This window comes from Polypterus senegalus, chromosome 2 (genome assembly GCF_016835505.1).
Source record: "Polypterus senegalus isolate Bchr_013 chromosome 2, ASM1683550v1, whole genome shotgun sequence".
NCBI classification, from domain to species: Eukaryota; Metazoa; Chordata; class Cladistia; order Polypteriformes; family Polypteridae; genus Polypterus; species Polypterus senegalus.
This window is the reverse complement of record NC_053155.1, coordinates 29,268,174-29,279,855: the sequence shown is the minus strand read 5'-3', so window position 1 is coordinate 29,279,855 and position 11,682 is coordinate 29,268,174.

Genomic DNA, 11,682 nt, shown 5'->3' with positions numbered 1-11,682 from the left:
TAATTCCAACAAGAATTCAATTAAATAGAATCCATCATTGGACCAGTGTCCTGAGTTTGAATCCCATGTCCGGTCATTGTTTTATGTGGAGTCTGGACATTCTTCTTATGTCTGTCTCCAAAGATCACCTTGTCAGGTTGATTGGTGAGAGCAAATTTGCTCTGTCTAATGTGTGTGTGTGTGTGTGTATACAGGTATGTGTGGACCCCGTGATGGACTGTCCCCCTGCCTATGGTTGCTTCCTGCTTACTGGTGCTGAGTAGTAAGGTTGGTCTCTGGTCCCATATGATCATGAATTAGATTAAGTGAACTTGAGAATGTTTCTTTAATTTGGACTTCTAAACACTGTGTCATATCTAATCAAGAAGCAAACGTAGTGCACCATCTATGGACCTGCATATGAATCCATCATAGATAATTTACATGTTTAGAAAGTCTGTCTTAAAGTTTGACACACAATGAGTCACCACACCCTCTTTAGAAAGCACACTTAACCCACCATTGAGTGAGGTGTTGGCTTGACATCACTTCATTGTCTGAGGAAGGATTTAAGAATGACAGAATGACAGCTGCACACTAAGGAGATGTAGTCAAGAACAAAAAAAGATCAGCAAGTCAATTGAGCTAAACAGGTACTAAGGAGCAGTTGAGAATACAGTCAAAACAGGAAAAACATTCAAGTACAAAATGAGTAAAACATTGGAAACATCACTTTGACAAAATTAAAGTAAAAAAAAACAATAATTCAAAGACAATAATTGAGCACTTAGTTAATGTGAAGAGCATAAAAAATAATTTGATGGAAGACATCAGGAGAATGGGCTGGCTAGAAACACAGCACATCTGGAAGAGCCAACAGTGAGGCCTAACAAGAGCACTGGACCATGAGAAAGCAAACAGAAGGTGTTCTCCTGGTGTGATGTGGAAATATCCAATATCTATTATAGGAAACAAAATTGGGGTGTGTGGGGATGTAAGACAGTTACACCCTGATGGGATCAGAAAGAAGCAGAGTAATCCCTGAATGATGACCTAGGACAGAGTTAAATGAATTTAGTTTTCTTTTTTTTCTTGGAGAGGTGAAACTATTAAAACCCCGCAAGAAATGACCAAAACTTCAATTATTACATAAAAAAAGGTATCAAAAAGTATGCCAGTTCCTTCACTTCACCAGCCCAGGAAATGTTCACCCAAACCCTGCTAATCCCTAGCTACTAGCTGAAGCCGAAAAAATGGGGTTTTCAAAGTTTAGGAATATGTAAAAAATATTAAGAAAAGCAAGTCAATCACCGTCAAACCTTGATCCCACAATGTCAAACTAAAGTTCGTTTATAAGTTTCTGAATATAATTGTGGAATTTTTAAAGTCATTTAAAGCACAGAAGGCAAAATAGGGAAGAAGGAACAAAATCCTTCAACAAAAAATCCAATATTCCATAACAAAGACAATACCTTAGTAGTAAAAAATCCAAGAAATCCACAAGAAGAGGATTAATCACAAAACTAGAACATAAACTGAATCTTCTCATTTTGTACAACTGAGGCCACCACCTAGATGCATCATCAGGGGCTTCATGCATAACGCCGTGCGTAGAATTCACACTAAAACATGATGTACGGACAAAAGCAGAAATGTGAAAAAAATCCAGATGCATAAATCTTCCACGTTCTTGTACTACATAAATTCCTCCCAGAATTACGCCTCTTTGAATATACAAATCAGTATAAATAGCCCTTAAGCTCAGCATTTTGTGAAAAGACAATGGCAAAAGCATGTGGGTAAATAGAAGAATTTCAGCGAATACCAAGTGGGGGCAAGGAAAAACGTACTTTTGTTCATTTAAACAGTGGTATAAACAACAAACGGAAGCTCATCGAGTGACAATTTTAAGATGAAGTTTAAGATGTTCTACTTTAATGACAAAAAAAACTATGTGATTAAAGTGCAAATTTTGAGATTAAAGTTGACATTTCAAGCTTTTTTTCCCCACTGTGTGCCTGTTTTGTTTTTCTTTTTTCTGTACCCTAATAAGTTTCCATATGAATTTCAGACGGTGGGCTACGACTCACCTTTTCACGGCGACTTTGATACCTGACAACTTCTTTTTAATTTCGGGCACTTTGTGAACTTGAGCTCTCGAGTTTCTCCAACACTCTATGTCACTCGATCAACTTCATTTTGTTGTTTATACCACTGTTTAAACCAACAAATAGTACGTTTTTCCTTGACTCTACTTGGTATTCATTGAAATTCTTCTATTTGCCCACCCAACCAACCAACCAACCAACCAACCTGTGCTTTCGCCATTGTGTTTTCACAGAACGCTGATCTTAAGGGCTGTTTATTTTGATTTGCATATTGAAAGAGGTATAATTCTGGGAGGAGTTGGGGAGTCATTTCTGTTCCTGAGTTAATAAACATTCAACAGAATGATGTAACTTTTTCAATGACTGGATAACACTTTTGGGTTTTAATTGTATTGTGCTCACTTTTTCAACACTGCTCAATGACTCATTTCCAGTCTCTTTTTTGCCTTTTCCACTACAACTTACCGTGTCAGATGAAATACGTCCAGCATTAAAATAACATTTTTTGGAACAACTTTCTTTTTTTTTAAGATTAATAGTTATCTATTTCCGTTTCTCTCTCTTGAGTTTCTGTAAAGTTTTAATTACCCCTTGGGGATAAATAATATACATCTATCTATCTATCTGAGATAAGAAGTTTTAAGATGGCTCTCCTCAATAAACAAATGCCACAGTACCTGAACTCGCTGTGACTCACCATGAGATTTAAAACTTCATCAGATTTACTTAAAAGGGATTGAACATTCCACATTTTTGGAGACAGGCCCTTCTGAGTCGTTCCAACTTTACTTTTATCCTTGTGCCAGATCTTTGCTCTTTCCATCTTCGGTTGAGCTCTTCCTGCTACAAGGTGCAACAGATGGTGGTGATCGCAGTGCCACCTGCCGAGTATGGAAACAGTTGACATACTCCACTTTAAGAGTTCAGAGTCTCTTACACTCTCAGATGTTATAGACATAGGTAGCCTTCAGTTTCTTCTGCTCCTCTTTCCTCTCTGATAACTTTCAAGTTTGCAGTTCATTTAGATGGCAGTAGAGACGTGCTGAACGCTCTTTGATGACAGCAATATACATTATGTTTGACTTAAAAATTAATTTAAAGTTGACAGTAACAAGCCAGAAGCCATATCTTAATAATAAATACATTTATTAATAAAAGTATAAAAAAGAAAGTGTGTACAAAGAAAATAAAAAGGACAAAGAAGCGAGAAATCCTATTAAAAAAAAAGTCTTGAAAAGCCTTGAAATCCTTAAAAATGAATTATGGAGATTAAGACCAGGGCAAAATTACACATACAAAAAACAACATAAAGCATGAACAAAACAAGGGAGCAGGGGAAACCAATAACAAAGACAAAAAAAATAAAAAAAAAACTGAAGGACAGCTGAATCAATAACACTGGTCCCATTTACAATTTAATAACACTATACAGTTTCATATTTATATATATTGTCGAGCTTGGGTCACAGAGTTGCACAGAAACACACCGGAGAAAAGATAGACAGGAGCATTATTCAAACACTTCAAACAAACATAAGTCTCTTTCAGGAGTAAATCGAGCTTTGTGTGTAGACAGATAGGACTGTTCCGTCTCTCAATTAAAAAATAGAAAATCTTCCTATTCATAGGGGCGTGCCTCGAGAGCGGGACCCCCAACAAGAGCAGAGGATGTCTGGGGGAGAAGGGAGACAAGGCAGTGAGACCAAAAGACAGCTGCCGTACAGGCTTTAAAGTTTTCGAAGCACTGCGTGAGATGCAGATCATGTGGCACGGCAGCAGCAGCAATCCAGCAGCTAATCGAGCAAAGAGGAGGTAAAAAATTGTATTTGTTCCCATGATATCAACATTTAAGAGGGGATTTCAGAGGAGCAACCGCATCTTCTTAGGGGTGCGCTCAGCCCCCCTTTTCACAATATTAATAGTTTGTGTCTGCAAAAATACTCAGGTTTTCCTCAGGTGTATCTGAATATTTAATATTTGTGTTTAGTATGGCATAAATATCATAAAAGCCCCAAATCTGCCCAAACCAGTTCAGGTTTGGGGGGTAAGTTAGAACTCACATACTCAAATTGTGCAAGTTTAGAGACACCAGTCTTTAGAATGAGCGGGTGCAATAGCAGAAACCATAGCAAAGCTTACATAAACATGTGGATTTTATATGTAAACTCTACATAAACTGTAACCAGACTGGAACTTAATATCAAAGCCTGCGGAGTTGTGAGAATGCAGTATGGCACCAACCAGGACTAGGCAGAGGACAATATGGCTGCCTGACAAAATTCTGCATTAGGTTTGCATGCATTTCCAGTGTTAGGATATTTCCTCTGAGAACAAAGCTCACAGATGATATGTACAAATATGAAGTGGACCAGGTGAGTCAGGGAGTGAGAATGCATCCATGTAAAGCAGGAGAGCTACATACCTAAATTTGCAATTAGTAGATCATTAAAAAAACTCCAAGTGGGTTAATAAAGAGTTAAAAAAGGAATCTCCAAAGGAAAAAAGAGACAAATAAGGCGTATAAGAATAATAACTACAATGTGAATCATGAAAACATGAGGCAACCATTAAGAAGGAGATTCGGGAAGCTAAAAGGCAGTTAGAGAGAAATATAGCAGATAAGACAAAAGACAACCCAAAGAGATTCTTTCTGTATTTTTGTAGTAAAAGAAAATTCAAGGAGGAGGTGAAGTGCATCAGGGATAGTAGAGAAGAATTAAAAAATACAGGCAGTGAAATAGCAGATGCTCTAAACTCATATTTTTCTGAGGTCTTCAGAAATGAGGAAGTAGATAACTTCCCACCGGTAAAAGGGACTACTAAAGTTACTGAGCAATTTAGAAATTGTAAAGGGAGAAGTGTTGCTTAGATTAAATAGGCTGAAGTCAAACAAATCACTAGGACCAAATAATATTTGCCAGTGAGTTCTTAGAGACATTAGCAAGAATATATATAAACTCTCGATTGCATATTTCTAGGAAGTCACTGAATAAAGGGGAAATTCCAAAAGACTGGAACATGGCAAATATTATCCCATTATATAAAAACGGTGATCAGGCAGATCTGGGCAACTAAGGTAAATTTAATCACAGGTAAATTAATTGAATGAATATTTAAGGATAAGACTGAGCAATGCCTGGCAAGAAAAGGAATTATATGGAACAGTTAGAAATGGGTTCAGAAGAGGGAGGTCATGTTTTACCAACAGTCTGGAATTCTATGAGGAAACAACAAAAGGGTCTTGTCGAAGTGGAGCTTATAATATTATTTATCTGGACTTTCAAATGTATTTGATAAGGTGCCACATGAGAGGTTGGGCATCAGACTCTAAGAAGTGGGAGTTCAGGGTGATGTTTTTAGATGGGTGCAGAATTGGCACAGACACAGGAAGCAGAAAGTTATGTTGCAAAGAACCTTATCAGAATGGTGTACAGCAGGGGTCAGTGCTAGGGCCACTGCTATTACTTAATATATATTGTGGACTACGGCCGGTACCTTATCCCGGCCAATACACCCAAGCCACCAGGTGGAGTCCTCCCTGCAATGTGGAGATGCCCCGGGTTCCAGCAGAGCATCATGGACCTTGGAGTTTCCCTTCACAGCCCTGCTGGATACCATGGTGTTATACTACATTTTTCTTTATGTCACTATATCTGGACAATACTGTTATGAGTTTTATTCACATGTGCATGTTAACTGTGGCACACAGGGGCTCAGCAGTTAGAATTGCTAGCCAAGCACTGGATTAGATAGCCAAAGACAACTGGAGGCTTGTATAGTCAGCTTAAACACAGGTTAGGGTATTTTTGTCCTCTATCAGCACAAATCTTCTTTCCTTATTGGGGAAATGAGAATCGGCATGTAAGCACTATGATATTTCTGTATTTTGTGGGGGAGGAATTCAGCCCTTGTTTGGAGACAGAAAGGACCAGCAAGTTGAAGAAGAACCGTATAAAACGTCTGGACAGTAGCCAGACCCTTCGAGGCTGCATCGACACAAAGTTGTTGAAAAACCTCCCAGCGTGGGGACGGAGAAAATGGCTGACTGTGTTGATCCAGATTTCCCACCTGGATAAAAGTCTGTCCATATGCCTCCCCATCTGTAACGCGTAAAACGTCAGTAAATGTAAGCTAAAAGATATTTTGTCTCATGTGATTCTTGTACCGCCGTAATCACTATGGGAGGGATATCGCCTTTTCTGGTATATTATGATATTGTTTAATTATTTAATAAGCCACAATATTAAAAGAACACATTTCCAAGAGAGCTAATGCCTCTGCAGGAAACACATGGAGACCGCCAGGGGACGCTGCAGGGAGGCACAGGGACTTCTATTTGCCTTATAACCTGGAAGTACTTTCCAGTCGAGGAGACAAAAGCAATGTTGTACTTCTGGGTTGAAGAAAAGGAGTTCTCACCTGACCCGGAAGTGTTAAGAGTCACATGGACTGAGGGACAAACACTTCCGGGTCTAGAAGTATAAAGGGATTATGGGTAACCCCAGCAGCCCGAGCCAGAGTTGGGAGGAAGTGCGACAGAACTACTGGGAGGAGTGGAGGATTGATAGTTTATTGTATTGTATTGTAGTGTAGTGTATTGGAGTAGTGTGAAATAGTGGTACTTGTGCACAGTATTATAATAAAAATGTAAAAATTGGACTTATACCAGGTGTCTGACGTGTCATCGGAGGGTTCAAGAGGCGCTTATATAGTGCCTTTATTACAATATAAATGATTTGGATAGGAATATAAGTGACAAGCTTGTATCACACACGTGTGAGTGGGAGGGAACCAAAGGGCCTGAATAATAGCAGTACTTTACCAGACCAGGGGGGTGGAGAAATGCACCGAGGTTCTCTCTCAGTCCTCTGCAGACCATTTACGGGAAATCTTGCTCGCTTCTGGCGCCTATGATGATGTCACTTCCGTTGCCAGGCGCGATTGAGGACGTCACTTCCAGTACTATCGCTATTGTGGATGTCACTTCCGGTACCAGTACCATTGTTGTTCCCATCCAGATGACGTCACTTCATGTCTCGGCCTTTAAAGCCACCATATTCTCGTCCTAAAGTCAGTTTTCTTTTGGACTCTGATATGTGAAGAACTCAACCATTTACCCATTTGCAGCCAGGGTATAATATACAGGTGGCTCCCCCAAACATTTTTGATGTCTCTTGCTCATTCTTATGACACTGGTTAAATTTGTAGATGATACCAAGTTTAGGTTGATTGGCAGATAATTTGGAATCCATTTAATCTTTACAGAAGGACTTGAACAGCATACAGGCTAGGGGAGATTTGTAACAGATGAAATTTAATGTCAGTAAATGTAAAGCATTACACGTAGGAAGTAAAAATGTTAGGTTTGAATACACAATGAGAAGGATTTAGGAGTCATAGTGGACTCAACACTATCGACTGCCAGACAGTGTTGAGAAGCCATTATGAGGGCTAACAGAATGTCAAGTTATATAACACCCTAATGTGTGGAGTACAAGTCACAGGAGGTTCTGCTCAAGCCTTATAACACACTGGTGAGGCCTCATCTGGAGTACTGGGTGCAGTTTGGGTCTCCAGGCTAAAAAAAGGACAAGGCAGTGCTAGGTAAATTCCAGGGAAGAGCAACTAAGAGTACAAGGAGATGTTATAAAGAAAGATTAAAATAGCTGCTTAAAATAAAGGAAGATTAAGAGGAGACATGATTGAAGTGTTTAAAATTATGAGGGGAATTAGTCCATTGGATTGAGACTGTGACTTTAAAATGAGTTCATCAAGAACACAGTTGGAAACTTGTTACAGGTACATTTGTGCACAAATATTTGGAAGTTTTTCTTTACACAGAGAACCTTGGAATAAGGTACTATGTAGTGAGGTACACAGTAGGACTTTTAAAACTTGATTTGATGTTGATTTAGAAGAATTAAGAAGATAGGACTGGCGAGCTTTGATGGGATGAATGGCCTGTTCTCGTCGAGATTCTTCTAATATTCTCTGATTGAATAACATGGTAGTGCCTAAGAGTTTTTTCTGCCTTGTGCTTTTGTGTGTTGAATTTACCCCATTTGTTGACTCCTATTGCACGCCCAACCTACCTGAAAGGGTATCACTCTCAGATTGACCTTTTCCTAAGATTTATTCCTTTTTTTTCCTAACAGATTTTTTTCCTGTCTTCTTAGGGAGTGAAGGCTGGGGGGCTGTCAAAAAACAGGTCCTGTTATAGTCCATTTAGGCATTCCTTGTATGATTTTGGGCTATAGAAGAAAGAAAAATTGTTGTTGTGCACTTTGCTCCTAAACTCCATGAAGGTTAATTCATAAAATGATGGATGGACTGATGCCAAGGTTACAAGGTTTATGGATTCCAGAATTCATTCAGTAGAACAGAAATTTCCTTTGAAAATTCTAGATGTTATCAGGTTCACACCTTAAGCATTACAATTTTTGTGAGAAATTCCAGTCTGGTTTCCGCACTGGTCATAGTACAGAAACTGCACTAACGCGGGTTATAAACGACATTCTGATATCCTCTGATGAAGGAAACTCCACTGTAATTATGTTGTTAGACTTAAGTGCAGCATTTGACACCACTGACCATTCTATTTTACTGCACAGGCTGTAAAATGATGTTGGGCTTACAGGCCCCGTGCTCGCTTGGTTCAGTTCTTATTTATCAAATCGATTCCTATATGTACAGAAATGTGCAGACAGTACTCCATCATTATACACAGAAGTTCAATATGGTGTCCGGCAGGTCTCAGTACTGAGACCTTTACTGTTTTCACTTTACATGCTTCCACTGGGATCTCTCATTAGGAAACATAATGTTAATTTTCACTCGTATGCAGATGACACCCAGTTATACCTTTCATTTAAATCAAATGAAGTTTCTCCGATGTCTTTAATTAGTTGTGTTAGTGAATTAAAGGAATGGATGAATGAGAACTACCTGTCTTTAAATACAGATAAAACAGAGATGTTAATTGTTGAAGGGAATGACGCTGATCACAACAATATTCTGTCATCACTTAACTGAATTGGAATCACCATTAATTTTACTGAATCAGCTCACAATCTAGGCATTATCTTTGACTCTGAGTATGTCATTTAAAGCGCATATTACAAAGTTGTCCAAATCATGTTTCTTCCATCTTAAAAATGTTGGAAAATTAAGGCACTTTCTAAATAAACAGGATTCTGAGAAATTAATTCATGCATTTATTTCTAGTAGGATTGACTACTGCAATGCACTGTACACTGGATGTTCACTCTGTTCTTTATACAGCCTCCAGTTAATCCAGCTTCTGCAAGAATTATTACAAGACCAAGAAAATACAAACACATAACTCCAGTTCTTAAATCCTTACACTGGCTCCCGGTTAAGTTTAGGGCAGATTTCAAAATCCTCCTTTTAACACATAAAGCCTTAAATGGGCAAGGTCTGGCTTACTTATCTGAGCTTATCATGACTTACAAACCAGAGCGCACATTAAGATCTCAAGATGCCGGTCTGCTTATGATTCCAAGGATTAATAAAATAACAGCGGGAGGTCGAGCTTTTAGTTACAGGGCCCCTAAACTGTGGACTGGTCTGCCTGCTACAATAAGAGATGCCCCTTCGGTCTCAGCTTTTAAATCCCGGCTGAAGACTCACTACTTCAGTTTAGTATACCCTGACTAGAGCTGCTGATTAACTGTACATACTACAGTACATCTCTGTTGCTAGTCATTAGCACTAAAACATAAGTAACATGATAGTTATAATTTGTTACTAACCCTCAGCTATTCTGTTTCTCTCTCAAATGTGGAAATGGGTGCCACAGCCCACCTGCCAAGTTGTTTTGCCTGCCTAAAGTAAAGTCATCCCTGATGGAGGATCACAGGAATCATGGGAAAGAGGGGTCCTCTCATCGGATTGGTGGGCCCAGTGCTTTTTCAGCTGTGGAATGGCCAAATGGGGGAGGCACCTTGATGAATGAGGTCTCCAGGACTCTAAACAAATCCAAATCATAAATTGATAAATAAGTACTAAACCAAGCGAGCACAGTGCTTGTAAGGCCAACATCATTTTACAGCCTGTGCAGTAAAATAGAATGGTCAATGGTGTCAAATGCTGCACTTAAGTCTAACAACATAATTACAGTGGAGTTTCCTTCATCAGAGGATATCAGAATGTCGTTTATAACCCGCGTTAGTGCAGTTTCTGTACTATGACCAGTGCGGAAACCAGACTGGAATTTCTCACAGAAATTGTAATGCTTAAGGTGTGAACCTGATAACATCAACCTACCTGGAAAGGGGTCTCTTTTTGAGCTGCCTTTCCCAAGGTTTCTTCAATTTTTTTCCCTACAAGTGTTTTTTTTGGGGGGGGAGTTCTTCTTTGTCTTCTTAGAAAGTCAAGGCTGGGGGGCTGTCAAGAGGCAGGGCCTGTTAAAACTTTTGGGCTATACAAAATTGTATTCTTTTGTTGTTACTGACCATCTCTCCATTTAAAGTGTGGAGTGCTTTGTTTGAATGTGAATTTACAATTCAACAACTTCAGTTTTTTTCTTTGCTGCTGACAGTAATTTATTTTCTGTCAAAAATGAAAGCTTGCTAATGCAAACAAAATTTGAAATATGCAAAATTAGTCAAGACAAAGTGCCACATTAGTCAAAATTATGATGTAGGCACATTTTCATTGTGTAACCTCGCTCTGAACATATAATTTTGTATTATGAGGGGAAAGGAACAGGGAATTAGATGACTGATTTTTTCAAAGATCACATCCTAAAGTCCTGGTTTGTTAACATTATATATTTAATTTTGTAGGCAGTTTTCATTTGATGTCTTATTAGTGTCACAGAATAAAAATGTTGAACTTCAACCACTTTTGTTTCTGTGCTCTGACAGATAACTTACTGAAACACATCCATTCTCATATCTGAATTGATTTTCTGTTCATAGCTTAGTTGCTAATGTAAAGTAGGAAGTTCCAATCAACTTAGGGAAGAGCCGTGCAGCTTGTAAATACATTATTAATATTTTATTGAGATTACGAGGGGCTGAATTTAAAATTTAACATGTCAAGCAAACTTATGTCTATATCAACTCATATCTTGAAATGTTTTGAAATGAGGACTACTTTTTCAAAGTCATAGATTTGGAGGACCACCTACTATATAGCTAACCCACCTGTCATTACTGTAACCTTTGTGTTTTACGATTATCACCTCCTAAATTTAAGTTCTCGTGTTACTTCTAGTGTTATCCCCTCTGGAAGTTGGCCTAACAAAGACAACAAAAAGCCCAGCATGAACAGAATTCCATCAGACTTGCACTACTTTTCAGTCTGCCTCTGTGATGCAGGCTAGTTCTCGTATTGCTACTCTATGAGGTACCATGGAGGCTCTGAGTTTAGGATCAAAGCAGGAGGAAGTCGAGTAGAAGTAAAAGATGCCATCATCCGCAAGAAAATCAGACGGGTGCTCTGTGGCTGGTGCATCAGAAAAACTGTTCTTACAGATAAATCCACATGAATCATCTGTAAGAAAGATGACTAGGTCGTATTTCAATGACTGAATAACACATTGTAGTTATAATTTATAATGTACTCACTA